At 43.7% G+C, this 25,152-nt stretch overlaps 1 protein-coding gene across 3 annotated transcripts in view; it reads left to right on the top strand.

Moving 5' to 3' along the window:
* Positions 1 to 25,152, top strand: part of XIRP2 (xin actin binding repeat containing 2) — a 359,651-nt gene that overhangs the window by 197,843 nt on the left and 136,656 nt on the right. The window contains exon 1 of one of the 3 annotated variants that reach the window (XM_040440979.1): positions 7,480 to 7,711. The exons of the other annotated variants lie outside the window; for them this stretch is intronic. The gene's annotated coding sequence lies outside the window, so the exon portion shown is untranslated. Of the gene's footprint in view, positions 1 to 7,479; positions 7,712 to 25,152 lie in introns of those variants that run through there. 3 annotated transcript variants of the gene reach the window in all.

The following is a 25,152-nucleotide window of genomic DNA, read 5'->3' as shown; positions in this document are numbered from 1 at the left end:
ACTATTGCTTATTGGGCTGTTTTGACTCTTGGGTAAGTTATATATTTAGATGTTTGGTATGACCGAGGTCTATTCTGCTGTGAAAATAAAACCTGACTCTATGACACAAGGCTCTGCCTTCAACGCTCGCTCAGTAAAACTGTCATATGCTATTTAATGTCTTTTCCTAACAGGAAAAGCATTCTGGTGTAAATGCACAATGAAAGGGAAGTCCTTATTTATACAGCTCGCCGGGTTTCGTTTAGGACTATAAATAACGGTAATGATTTTCACAAGTCACATTTCTATTTGTATCCCCTCCTCAGCAATAACACTCACCCCTGGAAGGTAGATATATAAAAATAAACTCTGAAGTAATTTGCAGATAACATATCTAACATATGAGAGAGACGCCGAGAACACAAAGTACTACGTCCCCTGCACCGCAACTGTGTATCATCTAAGAACAGCGTCACATGCAGACTGCTATTCATGTACCATCGAAATCCAGGCCAGAGATCATCTCATCAGGTCCACAGCCCAGGGAGCCCACAATCTAAAGTAGTCCTCTTAGGTTAATGCGAAACTGGAGTTCTTGCTCTGTAGAGGCAGCGCAGTGGAATTAAAACTGCTCAGCCCCTGGGAAGAGAAATTACAACTACATGTACACTGTGCAAAGGAGAAAGCACGCAAGTGATTCTGAAATAGAAGCAGCGCTCGCATGAGAGCCACTACCCTGTCAAACAGCTGATCGAAGGGGGTACCGGCAGTCTGATCCCCGCCGATCTGATATTGATGACCTATTCTGAGGCTGGGTCATCGGCCTTATGACACTGCGTAACCCCTTTGCGTACACTTAGTGAGTGTATGGGGAATGTATCATGATTGGTCTTTTTGAAGTCTGTTTTGCTTTAAAAAGGTTTATTTCCAAGAGTTTTTTTTTATTGATGACGTATTCTCTGGATAGGTCATCAGTATCTGATAGGTGGGGTCCGACATGCCTATTCTTGTCCGCAAAACAGACAAGAATAGGACATGCTCTATTTTTTTTGCGGGGCCTCGGATCGGAGCAAAGGATGCGGACAGCACACGGAGTGCTGTCCGCATCTTTTGCGGCCCCATTGAAGTGAATGGGTCCGCACCCGAGCCGCAAAAACTGCGGCTCGGATGCGGACCCGAACTATGGTCATGTGCATGAGGCCAAAGTTTGTTACATTTGGTGCACCTTTAACATTAGGCCCCTTTCACACAGGTGAGTATTCCGCGCGGATGCGATGCGTGAGTTGAACGCATTGCACCCGCACTGAATCCTGACCCATTCATTTCTATGGGGCTGTGCACACGAGCGGTGATTTTCACGCATCACTTGTGCGTTGCGTGAAAATCGCAGCATGCTCCTTTTTGTGCGTTTTTCACGTAAAGCAGGCCCCATAGAAATGAATGGGGTTGCGTGAAAATCGCAAGCATCCGCAAGCAAGTGCGGATGCGGTGCGATTTTCACGCACGGTTGCTAGGTGACGATCGGGATGGAGACCCGATCATTATTATTTCCCCTTATAAAATGGTTATAAGGGAAAATAATAGCATTCTGAATACAGAATGCTTAGTACAATAGGGCTGGAGGGGTTAAAAAAAAATAATAATAATAATTTAACTCACCTTAGTCCACTTGTTCGCGCAGCCGGCATCTCTTCTGTCTTTATCTGTGAGCAATAGGACCTTTGATGACGTCACTACGCTCATCACATGATCCATCACCATGGTGATGGATCATGTGATGGACCATGTGATGAACGCAGTGTGGTCATCAAAGGTCCTATTGCTCACAGATGACCAGATGAACAAGTGGATTAAGGTGAGTTAAATTATTATAATTTTTTTTTTAACCCCTCCAGCCCTATTGTACTATGCATTCTGTATTCAGAATGCTATTATTTTCCCTTATAACCATGTTATAAGGGGAAATAATACAATCTACACTACAACTAACTCAAACCTGAACTTCTGTAAAGAAGTTCGGGTCTGGGTATCACAGTCGGTTTTTTATCACGCGCGTGCAAAACACATTGCACCTGCGCGATAAAAACTGAACATCGGAACGCAATCGCAGTCAAAACTGCAATTGCATTCCTACTCTTGCGGGTTTGCCGCAATGCACCGGGATGCATCCGGACCTAATCCGGACACGCCCGTGTGAAAGGGGCCCTATACTTTTGTCTAGAAATGTTACAAAACTTTTCCTTTACCCCCCCCCCCCCCAAGTTTAACCAAGCTGCAGCTCTCACCCCAACCCCATGACCCCTTCAGCCTATCAGCAGGGATGCCAAAAGTCAGATACCCACCAATCTAATATTAATGGCCTATCCTGCAGATAGCTCATCAATTTGCTGATTCCTGAAAACTCAATGTATTTCCTTTCCTAGTGCTGGTTGAGCTAAAGATGGCAAGCCCTCTATAAATGTCCCATGAACTTCTGTGTCTAGACATTGCTGTAAGTACATGGTCATTTGGTGTTCTGACTTCCTCTTAAAACATCCACTTAATATTTCCAGGGCTGGTGGTCACACATGCTCAGTAGCTCAGCCTCACCAACCACATTCTTTTATAAAAGGGTGGCAGAAGGATTCCTGGTATTGGGCAAGCAGGAAATAGGAATCAGTGCACCAGAAACTTCTCCTTTTCGCCAGCACCGGACACATTAGGTGGAATCAAAAGAGCATCAGGGGCGTCATAAAAAATATGTGGAAGAAATACCTACACACTGGAGCAGGTTTTTTTTATGATTCCAGTAGTAAACTTGCTATGTTTCTCTTGAACTAACAGAGGAAATGAATATGTGTTCCTCTACAGCGCACATACACCGGTGTAATCAGCGGCAGACAAACGGATCCTCTGTTCTCCTCTCTCCGCTGATCTCTGACATTTCCTTTAGTTTACCCCACAACATGTCACCATGGTGGATGTGCTGTATGTCTACTAATTGTAAGTGATAGCCACTAATTGTTCTCCATGGATTGCACTAGAGTGAAAAAAACCTTCAACCGTCTAGAAGCTCGGACTGTAAATATCACAGCGACTACAGGGACAGTATTTTTGGCATTAAAAGAGAAAGTCAGCGGTTCATCATTCACAATTCCCAAGATATTTGGGGATGTAGTCCACTTCCTAATCTTGTTAGTTGGACATAAAAATCAATGTCATTCCCCTAGTGTGCAGTTTGCTGATATGGGCATTAGACTATCTGCCTGCGCATCTATCTATCCATCCATCTATCAATCTACTGTATCTATCTAGACAAAAAACAAAATTTGCAGGCAGCACAGCAAACGATGAGTGAGGAGGGGTGCCAGCGGCTGAAGAGGCGATCCACCAACCTAATAGCGAATAGAAAAACGAACTCCACGGCACTTCCCAAAAAGTGTGTGTTTATTCACCAAATACCAGCAACGTTTCAGTCCTCTCAATGGGACTTTCTCAAGCAGTGACAACTGATTGAGAAAGTCCCATTGAGAGGACTAAAACATTGCTGTTATTTGGTGAATAAAACACACAATTTGTTTATCTATCTATCTATCTATCTATCTATCTATCTATCTATCTATCTATATATCTACCTTTCCTCCAAAAAGATGAAGCAGCACTTCAAATATCTTGGTGAGAAAAATGAAGCTTCTTTTAATCACCCATGCAACATTTTTTGGGGGTATTGCTAGCAGGAAATTTACCTAGGGTCCTAGAACAATAGTAACCACCGACTTGAAATATCTATCTATCTATCTATCTATCTATCTATCTCATATACCGTATCTATCTATCTATTAGATATCTCTCATATCTATCTATCTATCTATCTATCTATCTATCTATCTATCTCATATCTATCTATCTATCTATCTATCTATCTATCTATCTATCTATCTATCTATCTATCTATCTATCTATCTATCTATCTATCTATCTACCTATCTGACCTGACTACTTCAGGAGGTAGCGGACTGGTGGTTCCCCTGCAAAAGCTGGCTTTGTCCACTACACAATATTGAAATCCTGAATTACAGATTTAAAATCAAGAATGGCTTGGTCATTCAAGGTGTTATCTGGGATTTTAAGAAACTTTGGTAAAAAATATATTACAGACCTGTTAAATCCACCGACACTCCGGCACCTTATCAGCCCTGCATCGATGAGGACATCCAAGCATCGTTGCTGAGGACTGTGACAGGCTGCAGTGGTCGTGAGACTGAGGGGGAATTAATGGATCTGGGTGATGGATCTGAGGGGGAATTAATGGATTGACTTGTATATATTTATGCTTTACTGGCCCGTGTGGTGGCTCAGTGGTTAGCACTGGTGGTGTGCACTGTCGGAGTCCTGGCTTCAACATCCAACCAAGGGCAACATCTGCATGAATGTCCTCCCCATGTACAGTATCTGTGGATTTCCTCCCACACAGCAAAAGTTTATTAATAGGTTAATTTGAAATTTAGACTGCAAGCCCAAATGGGGACACTGGGTGGTAACGATCTATGTGCAATGCTGTGGATTATGTCTATATTATGCATGCAAATAAATAATTACAATTCCAGCCAACCCCTTTAAAGGAATAGTAAAATTAAAGGAAATGTGTCATCAGAAAATGATCTATTGTTTAAAACATCACCAAAAATAATTTTTGGTGATGTTATTTCTGATTTTTCATGTCAATATCTATATTTAAGCAAAAACCATTACATCCTGCAGTTTTCACACTGGCCAATAAGGATAATAATAGGCGCCACTTCTTGGTCTGTACAGACCACTTTACTGCAGTTATCTGCTTATCTACACACAGAGGTGATATCCTTATAGGAATGATTAGAATGACAAATAAGACAGCATCCACCATTCCCAATAGGTGATTGTCAGATCTTATCTATTCTTTTCTTGTACAATGACCTCTGCACAGGTCGCAGAACAAGCCTAGAAAACTCTCCCATAGAAGTCACTGAGGTCCCCTCCTGACCACTGTGTCTATGGCCCATGGGGCTGCCGTAAAGCAACTTTCTATGCTGTGTAAATGCTGTTAAGAACAGTTCAGGCAAGATGGCCGCCCCCATAATCACGTTCAGAAAATAGAATAAAAAAATATGCAATCAGAAAATAAAAACAGATTAGAAAAAAGGAGATGTGCTATTATCTGGTTTTGACTGGCAGAAGATTTTTTTTTTTTTAATATGTGACTCTTCCCCAATAAACAAGCAAGGTTAAATTGTGTGTTAATGATATAGACAGAGTCTGATGGTGGAGGTGTGTTAAAATATGCAAGTGGCATGCTGGAAATCTTTCCACGGCGAGGTACAAGAAGGTTGGAGCTCTGCGCACGGTTGGTGACTAGCTAAGCATAAAGCATGAAAATTAAAAATGAAAAGGGCACTGGCAGAAAATAAAATTATACCTGTGTCAAAACATGAATGATTAGCTGTAATTTATAATCCGCATCTACCGGAGAGGAGTTGTAGAGACTAATGGAAAGGACATTTCAGTAGCATTACATAAAATAAGTGGAGGTCAGCGATCAACATTTAGCAGACATGTCCAGCATGGTGATTTCTTCCTACGTTTCTTGGGAAAGTTCTAAGTGTGGAACAGATCAGGTTCTTTAAAGTATATTTATTGTGAAACTGATAAGCTCTGACGTGTGGGCGATCGTTAAAGCTAGTCTCCCATTTTTAAAGGGAAAATTTAGTTAGAACAGGGAGGCCCAACCTGCGGCCCTCCAGCTGCAGCAAAACTACAATTCCCAGCATGCCTGGACAGCCTACAGCTATTAGGGCATGCTGAGAGCCGCAGCCCGCAGGTTGTTGTCTGTCATTTCGAAGGGGAGAATTACACTCCATGAAGCATTATTTTGATTGTTACGATTTTGCCACCCCAGGGTGCTTCACAAGAAACCTCTTCTAATATTCAATCCTCTTCACCAAATCTTCTATAACGTGTTCTGTCCTACAAAAGAAAGTCATAACCTCCTAGGGGACCTATGGGTACTTAACCTGGATGCTCCATTACCCATGATGATGGTGCACTTATCTTGTGAGAGCTTTTTACAGGTTGACCTAAATTATTATGACTCCGGTAAAACTTGCAGGAGAATTCAACATAGATGGAATACAACTTTGGGTACATAGGAATTGACAGGCTAGGCAGAGGGACACATAGGGTATCATGTCAGGTCTAAGTGGCTATATTAAAGAGGCTGTTCAGGCTTTTTCTATTGATTATCTATCAGATCAGTGGGGGTCCGACACCCGACTCCCCCCCCGCGCTGATCCGCTGTTTCGAGGAGACGGCGCAAGCAGTGCGCACGTGCCATCTACTTTCTCTCTTCCTGCTCATCTACTTTCTCTCTTCCTCCTCTATGTCCATAGAACAGCAGCAGCTGACAGGAAGAGAGAAGGGAGACGGCACGTGCACATTGCGTGCACCGTCTCCTCATACAACTGATCGGCGGGGGTGCCGGGTGTCGGACCCCCGCCGATCTGATATTGATGACCTATCCTGAGAATAGGTCAATAACAGTTGTAGAGCAGCACTCACGGACCTCGTGACCACACTGAAATGCAACAGCCGAGCCACGACCGAAGATCCTCAGCAGTCCAATGAATAGTGTACAAAAGGAGGCAACAGCAGCATCTTCAGTGAATTTTTTATTGGACAAGCTTCATAGAATGTGTGCCATAAAACCCAACAGCAACGTTTCGGCTACATGGTAGCCTTTATCAAGCCTGGTAAATAATTGTCAATAATTGTCAATAATTGTCAGGTGAAAGCTCAATTGGCTGACAACTATCTCACTCGACTCCTCCATACACATACACACTAAGTTTGCCCAAGGGTATATAGGGTATAGATAATAGAAGGCCACCACCAGACACCTAGATTGCTTGGTGGTCCTCCTGAAAGGTTCATCCAACAGTACTCTAATGTGTATGGAGGCCATACGTTGACGCTTTCTACATTTTAGACAAGATTAGTAAACCTACCCCTATGTGTGAAGGATGGTTCACAAAGACTTTCACTTGCAGACTTTGCCGGTGTCTCTTAGGCCGTTTCTAGGCCTTCCGTCACTGCCTCATGTTTAGTTAGCGTGATATGAACTGTCAGCAATGCTTACCAAGAAATCCTATGAACTGGTGCCTCATACTGCTATATAAAAATCCAAGCATAATACCTGAGCCTGTGAGATTAATTTACCTCCCAACCACAAATCTGCCTTCAGCACAGATAAGTAGCTGAGAACAACGTATGCCCCATAATTATTCTTCTGTCTCGTTTGGACTGTAAAACAACAGCTAGATGATTAGAAGAGATAAAACAGTAAAGAGATTTTTTGTTTTTTGGCTGTTGAGTAAAGTTAACAGTGTCTGTCCGAACAGGTTTACAGAAACAGCAATTAAGTCTGGCACTGGGCAAACAGGACTCAGGCCCTAAAAATAGTCCTCCCCCTGGGTCCACCTTTTACATGGAAGCAAAAATAAAATCAGCTGTCACCATGAACGCATGTCTGAGAAGGAACAAGCACTGAGTGTGGAGCTGGTCTCCACAGGCTGACTGTAATATAACGGGGACTGGGAACTATTCTATGCACAATCACTGATCATATCCAAAATTAAAGAAAGTGCCAGAGGAGGAGCGGAGCATTTACCTCCACGTTGTTCCTCACCGGTATATTGGGTGGAGACAGAGAGGATATAAGGTAAGCGTTTCCAGTACTTGTGTATAGTGCATGTAAATGCTGGTTTCCAGGAGCAGAGTAAAGGTACATTTGACCCAAATATTTTAAGCTAAACCTGGAAGTGTTATCTATTTTTCCGCTATGTAGATAACCTTGGCGATCCAATGTTATCAATAGTTGCAATAGGTTTATACATTGTGACAGCATCAGCGTTAATAATACAGAAAATTGCAGTACGTTCATTTAAATCTTTTTATTTTATTTTATGCATTTTTTATTTTTTAGCATTACATCTTAGGAAAAGGTTTCTAAGCCCCTATTGACAAGGCACATGCTAACTACCATATTAAGTACTATATTATGGCCCCATACGACCTCCGAGTCATCTTATTCCATAATATGGAACTGTGGTCTATGGGACCCTACATGTGTGTCATATTTTTTACAGAGGCACAATATGGTTATTTTGTATAGGATTTCATATGAAGATGGAAGAATAACCCCATAATACAATATCAAAGTGAGGCACCATTCCTCTGTACATAGTGTGCCTCCTTACAGCTTTCATGTACACCACACACCTTGTTCTTAGGCCCCATACACACGGCCGCATTCGTTTTGTGGACCGTAGACTGTAGATCGGCAAGACACAGATATCGGCCATGTGTCCCCGGCATCGCGGTGTGGACCCATTAACTTCAATAGGTTCACGAGATCTGCAGGTTGCGGCCAAAGATAGGATGGGCTTCCATGTGCTGCCGGGTCCTGCTGGCGCGCCGCAAAAGATACAGTAGGACATGTCCTATCTTTGGCTGCATCTTGCTGATCGCTGAACACATTGAAGTCAACGGGTCTGGAACGAGATGCGGGATGGACATGGCCGGTGTCTGTGTTTTGCAGATCCATGGTTTGCGGTCTGCAAAACGGACACGGTCGTGTCAATGGGGCCTGAATTTGTAAAAGAAAAAAAAAAAGAAAATATATATATATATATATACAGTACAGACCAAAAGTTTGGACACACCTTCTCATTCAAAGAGTTTTCTTTATTTTCATGACTATGAAAATTGTAGATTCACACTGAAGGCATCAAAACTATGAATTAACACATGTGGAATTATATACATAACAAACAAAGTGTGAAACAACTGAAAATATGTCATATTCTAGGTTCTTCAAAGTAGCCACCTTTTGCTCTGATTACTGCTTTGCACACTCTTGGCATTCTCTTGATGAGCTTCAAGAGGTAGTCCCCTGAAATGGTTTTCACTTCACAGGTGTGCCCTGTCAGGTTTGATAAGTGGGATTTCTTGCCTTATAAATGGGGTTGGGACCATCAGTGGCGTTGAGGAGAAGTCAGGTGGATACACAGCTGATAGTCCTACTGAATAGACTGTTAGAATTTGTATTATGGCAAGAAAAAAGCAGCTAAGTAAAGAAAAACGAGTGGCCATCATTACTTTAAGAAATGAAGGTCAGTCAGTCACCCGAAAAATTGGGAAAACTTTGAAAGTAAGGGCTATTTGACCATGAAGGAGAGTGATGGGGTGCTGCGCCAGATGACCTGGCTTCCACAGTCACCGGACCTGAACCCAATCGGGATGGTTTGGGGTGAGCTGGACCGCAGAGTGAAGGCAAAAGGGCCAACAAGTGCTAAGCATCTCTGGGAACTCCTTCAAGACTGTTGGAAGACCATTTCAGGGGACTACCTCTTGAAGCTCATCAAGAGAATGCCAAGAGTGTGCAAAGCAGTAATCAAAGCATAAGGTGGCTACTTTGAAGAACCTAGAATATGACATATTTTCAGTTGTTTCACACTTGTTTGTTATGTATATAATTCCACATGTGTTAATTCATAGTTTTGATGCCTTCATAGTCATGAAAATAAAGAAAACTCTTTGAATGAGAAGGTGTGTCCAAACTTTTGGTCTGTACTGTATATATCATATTTATGTTCAATGGGTATGGTTTTTGGAAAAATTCTGCAGACGTGGAAATTTACTGAGCAAAATACACAAAAATTTTGTTACAAACTGTGTGAAAAAAAGTGCACAGCTAGTATTATGTGGTTAAGATATTTACACCGACTGGAAGGGTGTCTAGTTTGTCTGGCTATGAGCTGAGCGCTGCGATTGGCCAGCGCTACAGCATAGGAGAAGGAGACCGCGGCAGGTTCCCCTGGGTGGAGCCTAACTATGAAGATACCGGAGGCTATAACCGGAGAACGGAGCGGCGCCCGGGGATAACAGTAAGTGCAGGGGGATCCCTGGGCGCCGCTCTACATGGCTGTATAGTCAGTTTAGAGGTTTTATTATGGTGAAAGGTCCTCTTTAAGAGAAACAAAATAAGAGTATTGCAGGTTTAATACCTTTTAATGGCTAACAAAAATGGTAGTACGCCTGATGAAGGGACTGGTGACGTCTCGAAAGCTCGCTATGTACCATCATTACTTCTATTTTTTTAGCCATTAAAAGATATCAAACCTGCAATACTCTAATTTTTTTCTCTTAATGAGAGCACTAAACTATCTGATGAACGTGACATCACATGGCCTAGGGAAAGCTGAGAGAAGGCCGCAGCACTACTGTAAGCTTCGCTGCCTTCTCAAACAACCTCTGGGTGGGGGTCCCGGGTGTCAGATCACCACCAATCAGATACTGATGACCTATCTACAGGACAGCGATAGAAGACAGTTGCAGAGCAGCACAAATGGACCTCCTGACCAATCCGGAATGCACCAGCCGCGATAGGACCACCGATCCACAGCAGTCCCACAGACAATAGTAGAAAGTAGAAAGGTTCACAGCAGCATATCCGGTGTGACTATTTATTGGGAACCAAGAGTGCACACACAAAAAGATACGACGTTTCGGCTACGCAGTAGCCTTTATTAAGTATTGCGTAGCCGAAACGTTGTATCTTTTTGGTTCCCAATAAATAGTCACACCGGATATGCTGCTGGGAACCTTTCTACTTTCTACTATCCACAGGACAGGTCACCATTAGTAAAGTCTGGGAAAGCCTCTTTAAACCTTAGAAAGATCAATGTGACGAGTTGGATGAAATGACTTTTGTGTTACGACATTTTAACTCATTTTTTCTTTCAAAGCTGGTCATTTTTTGCCACTTATCTCTAGATATCTCAAAAACAAAAATGCAATAGGTAAGTATGGACATATATCTTGTATATAATTGTCTCACTGACCTGTAACTGTGCCCATGAGAAGGAGGAAATTAAACGATACCATACTGAAGCTAATTGTAAATCTGCTGATCTAACTCTTGGCAATAACAGCTGGCTATCATTCAATCCCTCCCTAGTCTCTGCAGGAGACGTTTACACTAGTATTACATATCACAGGGGGGACCTGAGCAGTAGGAGGAGGTTTGTCTTAAAGTCCCTTTATACAGGCCGACACAGCAGGGAATTATACGGAAAAGAACCATTCATTCCTGATAATTGCCTGCTCATCAGAGGGGGTGAGAGCTGCATTTACATGCTATAATCACCTCCTCCACTGAATGAGGACAAGCTTCTCGGCAGCGGATCCCTTTTTACACAGCACCCAGAATCGATGATATAGGCGACCACATCTGTTGATCGGCAGCACATTTACACAGAGCAATTATCTGTTCCTTGAAATGCTCCTTTCCGATAACTGCCCTGATGATTGGCCAATGTAAAGGGACCTTAAAGGGAATGTGACATCAAAAAATTACCTATTGTTTAAATCAAGTTTTTATGTTAAAACATAACATATTTTACGCTTTACAAGATGTGAAAATTCGGGGGGGGATGTGTATCTTATAAAGTGAATACTAGTGAACTAATGAACATTTTCATTATGAAAGTGCTCACTAGTATCCAGGAGGCGCAGGTAGAATCAGGACCTACGCGTAACATCCGGACGTAGTGTGTGTTGGCAGGTCACAGTGCAGCGCAATCCCAAAGAGGATCAGGGAGCAGTGAGTGTAGGAGAGACCGCTGTATCTGTGTGGTGGAGCAGGAGAGGTGAGTTAATTTATTTATTTTATCTCTGATGGGGAAATGATGTGATCTGGGGGTCTGATCTGAAGTCTGACATAGGGTTCTGATCTGATATGGGGTTCTCACCTGAGGTCTGACATCGGGTCTCATCTTATATGTGGGTCTGATCTGATATGCAGGTCTGATCCAAGGTCTGAAATGGTGGTCTGATCTGATATGGGTCTCTGATCTGAGGTCTGACATGGAGTCTGATCCAATATGGGGGTCTGATCTGAGGTCTGATATAGGGGTCTAATATGATATGAGGTTCTGATCTGAGGTCTGACATGGGGGTCTGATCTGATATGGGTGTCTAATCTGAAGTCTAATGTATGGGTCTGATCTGAGGTCTGATATGGGGGTCTGGTCTGAGGTTTGACATGGGGATCTGATCTGAGGTCTGATATAAGGATCTGACTAAACTCTGATGAAGATTGTATGTCTAATTTGGGAATCTAAGGAAGATTGGGGGTCTGATAAAAAAATATATATATTATTTTCCTCCTATAAAACCTAGTTGCGTCTTATCATCAGGTGTGACTTATAAAGTGATAAATACTTTTTTTTTTTTTTTCAATCATGGCGATATTTTCAGATTTTCCCTGTCCCTATCTATATAATTTCCACACTGGCCGCTAGGCCCAAAATATATCAAGACTTCCTGGTCTTTGAGACCAACCACATGGACAGGAGGGACCTTATTAACTTCTATGGGAGAGTTTTCTAGGCATGCTCTGTGAGCTGTGCAGAGGTCAGGTAGGAGCAGATAAGCTGTGATATCACCTATCATGAATGGTGGATCCTGCATTATCTATACAAAGTTGATATCTTTCATTGTAATTCTGCCTGTCATAATGAAATGGCTACTGAAGTGGGATTCGCTCTGGTAGGCAGGGTAAGCGGATGCAGTATAGAGGCACAAAACAGGCACACAAGTTCAGTGTTTATTCACACAAGGCAGGTTAACAAAAACACCTTAGGTTTTAAGTCCTGGTGCTCAATTCACATCGTGCTGTGGGTACCGCTTAGTACCGTGGAAGAGTGACAAGTCCAAGTGTTTGCCGACCTGTCCTCCTAGACAGGCCACAAGCCGACATCCAGCCACAGACCTCACACTACACACCTACTGCCGTCCAGCCCGCCTTTTAAGACATTCAGCGGTCAGCAAAGCCCGGACCGGCATATGAGATCCGGTCCAGTGCTTGATCTCACCTGGGTGTCAATCAGTCCAACAGCACATGCTGGGAGGAAAATACAGGTACCTTCCTCTCCACACTATATATACACTCACCTAAAGAATTATTAGGAACACCATAATAATAGGGTGCTGGACCCCCTTTTGCCTTCAGAACTGCCTTAATTCTACATGGCACTGATTCCACAAGGTGCTGATAGCATTCTTTAGAAATGTTGGCCCATATTGATAGGATAGCATTTTGCAGTTGATGGAGATTTGAGGGATGCACATCCAGGGCACGAAGCTCCCGTTCCACCACATCCCAAAGATGCTCTATTGGGTTGAGATCTGGTGACTGGGGGCCATTTTAGTACAGTGAACTCATTGTCATGTTCAAGAAACCAATTTGAAATGATTCGAGCTTTGTGACATGGTGCATTATCCTGCTGGAAGTAGCCATCAGAGGATGGATACATGTTCTCATTCTGTTTACGCCAAATTCGGACTCTACCATTTGAATGTCTCAACAGAAATCGAGACTCATCAGACCAGGTAACATTTTTCCACTCTTCAACAGTCTAATTTTGGTGAGCTCATGCAAATTGTAGCCTCTTTTTCCTATTTGTAGTGGAGATGAGTGGTACCCTGTGGGGTCTTCTGCTGTTGTAGCCCATCCACCTCAAGGTTGTGCGTGTTGTGGCTTCACAAATGCTTTGCTGCATACCTTGGTTGTAACGAGGTTGCTCTTCTATCAGCTTGAAATCAGTCGGTTGCTCTTCTATCAGCTTGAATCAGTCGGCCCATTCTCCTCTGACCTCTAGCATCCACAAGGCATTTTTGCCCACAGGACTGCCGCATACTGGATGTTTTTCCCTTTTCACACCATTCTTTGTAAACCCTAGAAATGGTTGTGCGTTAAAATCCCAGTAACTGAGCAGATTGTGAAATACTCAGACCGGCCCGGCACCAACAACCATGCCACGCTCAAAATTGCTTAAATCACCTTTCTTTCCCAATCTGACATTCAGTTTGGAGTTCAGGAGATTGTCTTGACCAGGACAACACCCCTAAATGCATTGAAGCAACTGCCATGTGATTGGTTGACTAGATAATTGCATTAATAAGAAATAGAACAGGTGTTCCTAATAATTCTTTAGGTGAGTGTATATGTGTGTCACTATATATATAGTCCAAAAAATAGAGCAGCACTCCAGGATAATGTGGAAAATTGTGGTTTATTCACCCATTGGTGACGCAACGTTTCGGCTCCAACATGAAGCCTTTCTCAAGCCTGTTGGAGCCGAAACGTTGCGTCACCAATGGGTGAATAAACCACCATTTTCCACATTATCCTGGAGTGCTGCTCTATTTTTTGGACTGGATTTTTGGGTAAGCTTGCCCTTTTGAGCTTGCACCCGCAGTATTGTTTATAGGTTGGTGCTACCTTACTTTATCTATTATATATATATATATATATATATATATATATATATATTATTATTTTTTTTATGTAGGTAGTAACATGGAGAAAGCAAGAATCACCAAAAATTCTAAAAAAAGATAAAAAAATATAAAAATAGGATTTCAACAATAGATCATTTTCTGACAACACATTCCCTTCAAGTGGGACCACTTTAACTTGATTTTAATTGTAGCTTGATTAGCCATCTATAACTGTCTTTAGTCGCAGACTTGCAGCCTTTCCAGTTTGGATAGAGGAATACTCAGAAATTTTAACAATCCTATGACCCAAAATTTCTTTCTGTGTTTACAAAAAAAAAAGAAAAAAAAAAGCTGCCTACAGAACTGACTGCAAATGTATGGGGGACCTGTGTGGAATAAGCAAACCTTATGTCATTAGTCTTGGTAGATGCTCCAGAACATGGCACATACATATTTTACTTTGTCCGCTGTATTTTTATGCAAACAAAATAAAACCCCCGTCTCTTTATAACACCGAAACACATTGAGGGAGCGACATTGCTTCACGACGAGCTTAAAATTAATGCTGGGAGTGTAACAAATGTACATAGATTACTGTCAAGGGTAAAGAAAAATATGCGTGCTCCTGAATTGTAGACCAGGTTATTCCGTATCGGTTATGGAGCCATCGCAGTTTAAAGTGATTTATTCCTCAGGATTGGATATTTTAACAAGCAATGAAACCAGGAAGGATAAACTTCGTTTTTAAATCAGCCAAAGTAAAGATTCAATGACATGCTCCGTCTTTAATAATAAAATATGTTCTGCCTGTCTGCATTCAGGCTCAGGCTCATTGGACTAAGGAAAGCCTGAATGCTATTATTATTGAGGCAGAAGACGTGCCGTTGGATACATTTATATTGGGTTTGCATTGCAATTTCAGAAAGGAAGCGGCAAAATGCAGATTCTACTGTAGGATGTGCTAATATTTGGAAATATAGTCCATTTGCGGGCCACAATACGGGCACGGCCAAGGCAACCCCCGTGTGCATGATGCCTAAGGCCTAGTTCACACGTCAATGATTTGGTCATTGATTTCCATCAGCCATTGTGAGCCCAAACCAGGTGCGGGTCAAAAACGCAGAACAGGTATAAATCTTTCCATTAGGCCTCATGCACACGACCGTATCTGCTTTGCGGTCCGCGAATCACAGATCGGCAAAACATGCATACCGGCTGTGTGGAAGCCGACAATTTTTTAAAACTCCTGTAGAAATGTCATATTCTTGTCCGCAAAACGGACTAGAACAAGACATGTTCTATCTTCTTTTCGTGGCTGCGGAATGGATGTATGGATGTGCACAGCACACTGTATGCTGCCAGCATCCTTTGCGGCCCGACTGAAATGAATGCATTGCTGGGAAAAATTAAGTTTTCATATATGCAAATGAGCCTTTATGAGCAACGAGGGCGTTGCTGTTACTCCTAGAGGCTCTGCTCTCTCTGCAACTGCCGCGCCCTCTGCACTTTGATTGATAGGACCAGGCAGGGTAAACATCATCACACCTGACGCTGACTTCTCCTAACCCGTTCGCTACCAGCGCCGTACATGTACCACGCTGGAGCAATAGAAAAACATGGCGTCTACTCGCACGTGCACGTTTCAAACAGCAGAGACCTTCCGGTAATTACCGTGACCGGCAATAATGCCGATTGCGGTAATTAAAGGCTTTAGATGCCGTGATCAAATGAGATCACTGCATCTAAATGGTCAAAACCCGGAAGCTCGTGCTTCAGGGCTTCCTACCAACAACCCCTGCGGCCAATGGGGATATCAGTAGTTGCTTTCAATGCTGTGAGTCTCTCTGACGAGACTCACAGCATTCATGCTGCAATTCCTATTTTGGCCACCAGGTGGCTGGCCAACATCTGAAATGAGCAATTCACAGTAATAAACTAATTTTAAAAATGCATGATGGTTCAAAATTAAAAATAAAAAAACAGAATTTATAGGCTCATATAAGAGCTTCAAAATCATTACAAAAAATGTAAAAAAATATATAAAAAATTTAAAAAATATAAAAGTTTAAATCACCCCCTTTCCGTATAATAAAAAAAAAACTAAATAACTAAAAATATAAACATTATGGGTATCACCGCTACCGAAAACGCCCTAACTATTCAAATATTTTTTCAATACAGCGAATGGAAAAAAGGGTCAAAATGGCCAATTTGCCATTTTTTCATTGCTTCTCTTACCCCAAAAATGTAATAAAGTGTGATTAAAAAGTCACACACACTCCAAAATTGTATCAACTAAAAGTACAGATTGTCCCACAATAAATGAGCCCCTATACCGCTCAGTAGACATAACTATAAAAAAAGTTATAGGGGTCAGAATATAGTGATATAAAAAAGGTCAGCTAGTTTCATAGGCACAAATCTGTTGTTGTAACATTTGTAATAGACACAAAGGGCACATTTTTTATAGGTCTTCCTTATACCTATATTGTTGTACCCCACCCTATGGCCTCCCCTCTAGAGTCAAAATTGATAGCTACAGCTCGAGGACTAGTTTTTGCCCATGAGGTGAATCGCATTTGCCTATGTGGAGCTCAGGTCTTTATCCCGAGCTGAACTCTAACTTTTCCGACAGGTCCCTGCACAAGTTCACTGAGATGTACAGGAACAGCTGGCCACTTCATGCATTAAAGGATCTGTATCACACGCTCTCACATCCCTGTAATCTCTGATATGATCATCTGCTTTTACGTGCTTGTATGTCAGCGGTGGTTCATAAATAGAAATAAAATATACCCGGCCCGTACACTATAGATGTCAGATAAATGTGGGCTATTTCGCATATTTTCTACTTATTCCCATAGTCAGCTGTTTGGATTATAAGAAAGCTCTACTATGGGAAATACTCTGGGAACTAGTTTGAATAAATCATCAGTGAATGGTTAATGCAAATGTGAACCAGGCAACAGATTGAAGAAAATTAGGCCACGGAGTTTGTCGCCGGAGGGGGAAGTAAAACCGCGTAGAATCCGAATGTCCACTGCAGATAGCTCATCACTTTGATCCCACTATTTTAGGAACTGTTATTTATGTACGGTGCTTAGAATCTAGGTACTGGAGTTCTTCAAAAACTGAGGCTATGCTTTACAGTGAAGCTCTGCTCTATGGAAAGTTTGGCCAAAATTAAAATCAGAAAAACTTAAAGTTAAAGGAATGCAAAACTGCTGACAGACATAGGAAGGGTACAGGAGTCAATGCATAACTTTCCTCCTGCTTTTAATCATCACGGTGCTGAGAAAATTAAATGAAAATGAAAACAGGCACTACTCATACCATTGCACTGAAAGTACACCAGGGGGGTGGGCTACCGTGCTTTAAGGGGTTGTGCCATAAACTACTTTTCATGTTAAAGTTTAATTTCATCAATTACTCTAATCCCCGTTAGCTCCCATTCCTCCTTGGATTTTCTTTTTCTTTTCTTTTTTTTCTTTAAATTTCCCTCATTTGCAGTTTTCTCTTATTCTGCATACTTGGATCCTACTTCCTGGTTTGTCCTAAGACTGCTGCCCCATCAGCTGCCCCTGCTTTGTTCTCACCCATGACTCTTCCTACGTCCTGTATTACAAGGCTCCACTGCCGGACGTCACTAACAGCAACTGAAAATCGAAACTGATTTGCCACAGGGCACAATGGTAGGCTAATGACTTTAGAAAAAAGGCAGTTTAAATTTTTTGATTTGGTATTTGGAAAAAGTGGTATAACAGTGATATCTCTTGGGTGTGATACATTTTTATTAGTGACATAACCCCTTTAAGCCTCCCCCGAGTGAAAGCCCCTCCCCTGAATAATGGCTGTAGCATCCAATCAGTAGACTTCTACCATCGGGGAAGAGCGGCATACACCGAGCCTGAAGCACTGCAGCCTACAGTCCCATCCGTCGTGCACTTTTTGTGGCTTTGTAGCAGTGGCCTTCAGGGCATTCAAAAATCATTTTCTCCGCACTGTGATGATTAAAACTAGGGACAGAGGTAGATATTTCCTCCCGTCTCTTTTAACTCCCTATGTTTGTCAGCAGTTTTGCATCAACATAACTGCTGACAGAACCTGTTGAATGATTTTGTTTTAATGCAGTGAGTCTTCTTTGGTTACATCCTATCAGAAGCAGTATTACATTGATGGAACTGCTGACAGCCTCCATTAAGGAATCCGTTAAATGTTTTGGTTTTAATGCTGTGAGTCCCTCTTTGGTTACACTGTATCAGAAGCCAAAGTATGAAGATTTAATATTAGATACTGGCTGGAATTTTACCGTTACAAATAATGCTAAATGTATGGCCCGGGTACTCAAAGAGTTAAATCCAGTGAGATATAGATGTCTAGTACCTGATATTTGGAGCAAGACGTGATTAATGCACATCCATGCTTGGAAAGAAATAGAAATTCGAAGCTCAAGTGGGTGGGGGACAATACTGCACACACACTTATATGACAAGTATACGACCCTTCAATAAAATCAGGATCTCTGTCACTACTTAATACAGCCTTAGGATAAGGCATCATAAACCTGGTGACAGATTCCTTTTACGTGTTTAAGATGGAAATACCTCTTTAGAATTAGTGTTTTGATCCCCTCTCAGAATGTCCACCTAATGTGTCCAGTGCTGGTGGTCACACATGCTCAGTAGCTCAATCCCATGGCTTGGATCCTCTTGCACATGGGCAGTGGAGTGATTGCTCTTATTGTGCAGGCAGCCAATAAGAATACATGCACTAGAATCAGCCTCTTCTCACCAGCACTGGATATATAAGATGGATACTCCTCTAGAGAATCAAAATAAGACCAGGGGGCTCTATGACAAGTATATAACAACAATATCTACACATAGGAGCATTTTTTTTTAAATGGCTCCAGATGAAAGATTAAAGGGGTTATGCTATGATTGATGTAAAAAATGAAAATCAGATATCATATAGTGCAGGCATGGCCAACCTGCGGCTCTCCAGCTGTTGTAGAAAACTACAACTCCCACCATGCCTTGCTGTAGGCTCATAGCTGTAGGCAGTCTGGGCATGCTGGGAGTTGTAGTTTTGCAACAGCTGGAGAGCCTCAGGTTGGCCCTCCCTTATATGGTACGTGACAGTCCCGTACCTCACACAGATCTAGAGGGATCTACACATTGCCTACACCAATTTCTCTGCTAGATTCTCTTCAATCTGTCAGCTCAAGGGACGTGTCCTTTTGTGGCGCTCTATTCCTGTAACTGCCTCAGCTTCTAACAGAACATATGGCTGCTGGTAGCTGAAGATTTAAACTAGGCAATTTCGACCAGCTCAGTGAGATGGACAAAAAATAAGGGAAAGAACAGACAGCAGGTGGCGCTGTGCAGATTTTATCGAATAACTCAGCACTAATGGTAAATTTTTAATTACATACAATTACAAAAGTATTAAGAGCCAGGTGCTGGTTTGAAAAATGTACAGTAGAATATGTTTCATGAGACACTCCTTGTAATATGTTTTGTGTGATCTAACAGAAATTTAATATTTCATCACTGGGCTACCCCTTTAATGTACCCTCAAAAATGGATAGTACAAATGACATTAATATGAGTTTACAAGACAAGACTTTGCAGCTTTTGCAGTACTTGATTTCTATCACCCACCATGACATCGAATAACCAACAAATAATGCATTTTACAAGGGACCTATTATGATCTCTAGAGATGGGCGAATTTCCCCAAAAAATTGATTTGACCGGTTTACCGAATTTTCCGAAAAGATTCAATTCGATCCAAATTTATTTGTGGTGAATCGCATTAAAAACAGCTATTTCCTGGCTGCAGAGAGCCTATATAGTGGTGTAGAACACTGTGTCTTGCAGTAAAATGCATAGGAAGTCTGCTGTGATAGTGAACAATACTGTGAGTCCGTATGACATGCAGATGACAGGCGTCGCTCTTAGAATCAGTGCACACTTCACTTATTTGGGCAGTCATGGGGCCAAAACTGACCAAATTACTCAAGTGTCAACTCAGCCTTACAGGTCAATGTTAGCGCCAGATATAAAGAACCGTGCAGAGACCCAAAATCCTACTGTAGCGTGAAAGAGCGCACTCCTTTTACACCTAGATGTCTCAGCTGATTCCACATAGATGTCTACAGAACCTGTTCTATGAAATGCTTATACAAGTAGAGCCCCCCTGAAAGAGTGGAGAGGGTGTCAGCAGTAAGTTTGTGTTGACGTCACTGATTATTTTGCCCTTCCTCTGATCCGTCAGAACAATAACCCACAAAAAATTGATCCTGTCTGTTGAGCATCCGCCTTCACTCAGTCAGTATTTGGTCAGTAATCCATCAGTATTGCTAAAGCCCCAAAAAAACTGAAGTGGATCCAAAACAGAGATGACACATGAATGGAATATTTGCATGTCTTCTGTGTTTTGTACCCACTCCTGCTTTTGGCTACCAAATCATAAGCCAATTCTGATTGGACCATACAGGCCTTACAGCTGCTACACAGACAGGATCCATTGTGTGTCTAATTTTTCCTTCCTTCTGACAGATCAGAAGAAGGGTCAAATAAACGATGATGTCAACCAGGCCAAAAAGGCAAAATAGTGGACCAGTCATGGAGTGGGGAGGGTGGGAGAACAGCTTGAGAAGTCCAAAGAGTGGCCCAATGACATAGTATTGAGGTAGCAGCAGCATGAGGGGATCACAGAGTGGCCCAGTGACATAGTGGGGAGGTGGCAGAAGCAGCAGCAGCATGAGGAGACCACAGAGTGGCCCATTTACATAGTGTTGAGGTGGCAGCAGCATGAGGAAGCCACAGAGTGGCCCAGTGACATAGTGTTGAGTTAGTAGCAGCATGAGGAGGCCAGAGACTGGCAAGGTAACATAGTGTAGAAGTGGCAGCAGCAGCAGAATTAGGAGGCCACAGAGTAGCCCAGTGACAGTGTTGAGTTACCAACAGCATGAGGAGGCCACAGAGTGGCAAGGTGACAAAGTGTGGAGGTTGCAGCAGCATGAGGAGGCCACGGACTGGCAAGGTGACATAGTGTGGAGGTGGCATCAGCATGAGGAGGCCACAGAGTGGCCCAGAGACAGAGTTGTGAGTTGCCAGCAGCATGAGGAGATCACAGAGTGGCCCAGAGACAGAGTTGTGAGTTGGAAGCAGCATAAGGAGACCACAGAGTGGCACAATGACATAGTGTGGAGGTGGCAACAGCATCAGGAGACCACAGAGTGACCCAGTGACAGAGTGGGGAGGTGGGAAGCAATAACAGTACCCGCTGACGATGGTGGGTGTAAGAAGGAGCACTTGGCATCAGATGTGTGGCATCAGGTGGGTGGCAGCATCAAAATAGTAGCTGAGGCAGGTAGCTAAAAGAAACTCGTCTCTTTTGTCAAGGTTTGGGTGATCTAATCTTATGCATCAGGCATTGGTGGGTGGAAATCCTGGCTGATCCACGCCTGATTTATCTTGACAAAGGTCAGTCTCTCCACATTTTGGGTGGAAAGGCGAGTTCTCCTTGGGGTAACTATGGCCCCCGCCGCACTAAACACCCACTCTGATGCCACACTACTGGCCGGGCAGGACAGCTTTTCCAGGGCAAACTCTACCAGTTGCGGCCACAAATCCAGTTTGGCTGCCCAGTAGTCCAGAGGATCTTCAATGTGGGGTGGCAGGGTGCTGTCCAAGTATGCCACCTGCTGGTTCAGGTCCTGCTCTATGTCTAACTGCTGCTGGTGAGTAGTTTTTTACTAGGCCGGTTAAGAAAGCTGCTCATCAGCGACTCTAGACTCAGGCTGCTGCTAATGGAGCTGGTACTGCTCTTATCCCCCCACCCCTCCACAGCAGCCATGGCATTGGAACGAGAGTACAGAGAGGGCCCCCCCAGTCAGACCTGCGAGAGGATGGACGATGGCGCAGATAGGCAGCGGCCAACTGACTACATAGGATGTCTCTATAGTACTTTAGTTTGTCCTCCCTCTCAGCGGGTGTAAAAAAGGACCCCATTTTGGACCGGTAGTGAGTGTCCAACAAGGTGGAGAGCCAGAAGTCATCCTTCTGCTAAATGGTGACAATTCGGCTGCCACTACCCAAGCAAGTGAGCATGCAGCGGGCTATTTGCGCAAGTGACTCGGAGGGACTCCCTGCCTCCATCTCCACTGCATACTGCCACGTGTGCCTGGGTCATCTGCCTCGTCTTCCTCATCTTCCTCTTGCTCCTCTGGCTGCTCCTGCTCCTTTTCTCCTGTCACCTGTGTAAAAAAAAAAAAAAAAAAACATTTCGCTACACATTGCCTGTGCTCCAATGTCCTTCTCCTCCTCATCCAGTTCATCCCCCACAGGGCTCATTTAGCCATGAGATGAAGGCGCCACGTCTCCAGTCCCCTGACCAGCCAGATTTACCAGCATCTGTTCCAGGATATGAAGCAGTGGAATGAAGTTGTTCATCCCGTAGTCCTGGCGACTGACAAATAACGTGGCATCTTCAAAGGGTCTGAGCAAACAAAAGGTGTCACGCATGAGCTACCACTGGCTGACATCGAAGTTACACAGGGGAGTGCTCCTGTCTGCTTGGATCATGTAGAAATTGTTTATGGCCTTTCTCTGTTCGTATAGTCGGTCCAACATATGGAGGGTGGAATTCCAACGGGTGGAAACGTCTCAACCTATGTTAGGGGATGCCTTTCTGCCGCTGCAGCTCAAGGAGGGTGTGATTTGGGGTGTACGAATGGCTGAAGTACATGCAAAGTTTCCTGGACATTTTTAGGATGTCTTGCAGATGGGTGGAAGACTTCAGGAAATGCTTGACAACCAGATTGAACATGTGTGCCATGCAGGGCGCATGGCTCATCCCTCCTTGATGCAGTGCCAACACTATGTTCTTCCCGTTGTCGGTCACCGTGGTTCCGATTTTGAGTTGTCGACACCAACAGGCTCAAAGACTGGCCCACCTTCTGCTCTGCATATTTGTGCAGGGCTGGTACTGCCTTTTTGGCAAAGAAATTACAGCTTAGGACTCTCCACCTCGGCTCGGCACAAGTCATCAGTTATCTGAAAGGTGCAGAGTCCCCCACTTGGAAAGGAAGAGACTGCAGCACCAGCAACTTGGACAGGAGCACATTCAGCTTCTTTGACGTTGGATGAGTGCACACATACTGTTGTCTCTTGGAAATCGCTTCGGTGATCGATTGCTGACGGAATAACTGACAAGGAGTAGGAGGGCGAGGAGTAGGAGCATCAGGACCGGTAGATGATGGGAAGGACAGACAGCTCCCTTCGGCTGAGGTGGTGGAGCCTTGACTGCCCGAAATTGGGTGCGTGCCACTGGTTCATGCAGCGGTTGCTGCAGCAGGCTGGACCACCACATTGGAGCCACTTTTTGGTGACGCTGCATATGTTGACGCAGGGCCGTAGTGAAAACATTGGCACCCTGGCCACGCTTTACCTTCTGCCTACAGATTCGGCAAATGGCCATGTTCACCTCCTCCGGCGGCTTAACAAAAAGCTGCCAGACCGCCGAGTAGGTGATTTTACCCCCAACACTCCACACTGACTGACTGCTACCACTGCTGCTTCTATGAACCCCTGCACCGCTACTTTCCAGGCAGTTAGGCTACTGCGAAGTGGGTGGTCTACTCCGGGCACGTTTGGCTCCTGACCTCCCACTGCTGCCACCCTGCTGACTCCCGGCCATACTACCGACTTGCTGGCTCCGCTGCTGGCTCACAGGCAAGCTGCCACCCTCTTCTCCCGATGATGATGAAGCCCCTTCGTCACCCGGCTCCCAATTGCGATCGGCTACATCATCATCGGGTACTGTCTGCACGTCACTGATGTCCTCCTCAATGGTCTCTGAGCCAGGAGCCTGACCGCTCGCAACACCAGCTCCCATGCCACTCTCCTCATCACTACTTGCCCGCCTACCAGAGGAAGCGGCGGATGTCTCCTCCCCATCTTGGCTGGCCAGTAGCTGCTGACTGTCCTCTAATAGCTCATCCTTACTGTATAGTGGAGCTGAGCCCACAGTATATAATACTTCTCTGACTGAGGGAACAGAAAAGGACAGAGGCAGGTTGAGGACAGGTGAGGGCATGCCAACTAAGGGTTGTGTCTGATGAACCCACCGACTCTTGGCTGGGGGTGTCTGATGTCACTTGGGACGAAGTGGATGACCGAGTCAACCATTCAAGAACACCTGGGTTGCTGGTCAAGACACAACCGCTAGATGACACCGGGAGCTCAGGCCTCTCAAAGTGACCCCTGCTGCCATGCCCCTTTACTCGGCTGCGACCTGTGCCTGCGCCAGAAACATTTAAGCCTCTGCTACGCCCCTGTGCAGGGCCTGTCACTTCTCTGTCCGACATACTGTTAGATCAAATAAATAAATTAAAAATAAATTAATACACCCCAAAAAAGGCTGTAATTTTCTCACTTCACCACACAACAGCTAATAACCCCTTTTTTTTGCACTAATACACCCCAAAAAAGGCTTTAGAACATATAACTGCACAGCTGAACGGCTAATAAGCCCTTTTTTTCCACTAATACAACCCCCAAAAAAAGGCTTTAGAACATATAACTGCATCACTGAATGGCAAATAAGCCCTTATTTTTTTCCACTAATACACCAAAAAAGGCTTTAGAACATATAACTGCACCGCTGAATGGCAAATAATACTTCTTGTTTTCCACGCATTGTGGGTGATCCCTTGTTCCCAGAGTTCTTTGCTCCATGTCCTAACATGTGCAGCAGCCACTTTAGGAAAAAATTTGATTCTTTACCACGAAGCATCATGAAATT

This window comes from Bufo bufo, chromosome 7, assembly GCF_905171765.1.
Source record: "Bufo bufo chromosome 7, aBufBuf1.1, whole genome shotgun sequence".
NCBI classification, from domain to species: domain Eukaryota; kingdom Metazoa; phylum Chordata; class Amphibia; order Anura; family Bufonidae; genus Bufo; species Bufo bufo.
The sequence above is the reverse complement of the archived record's forward strand: the minus strand, read 5'-3'. Positions and strand labels throughout refer to the sequence as shown.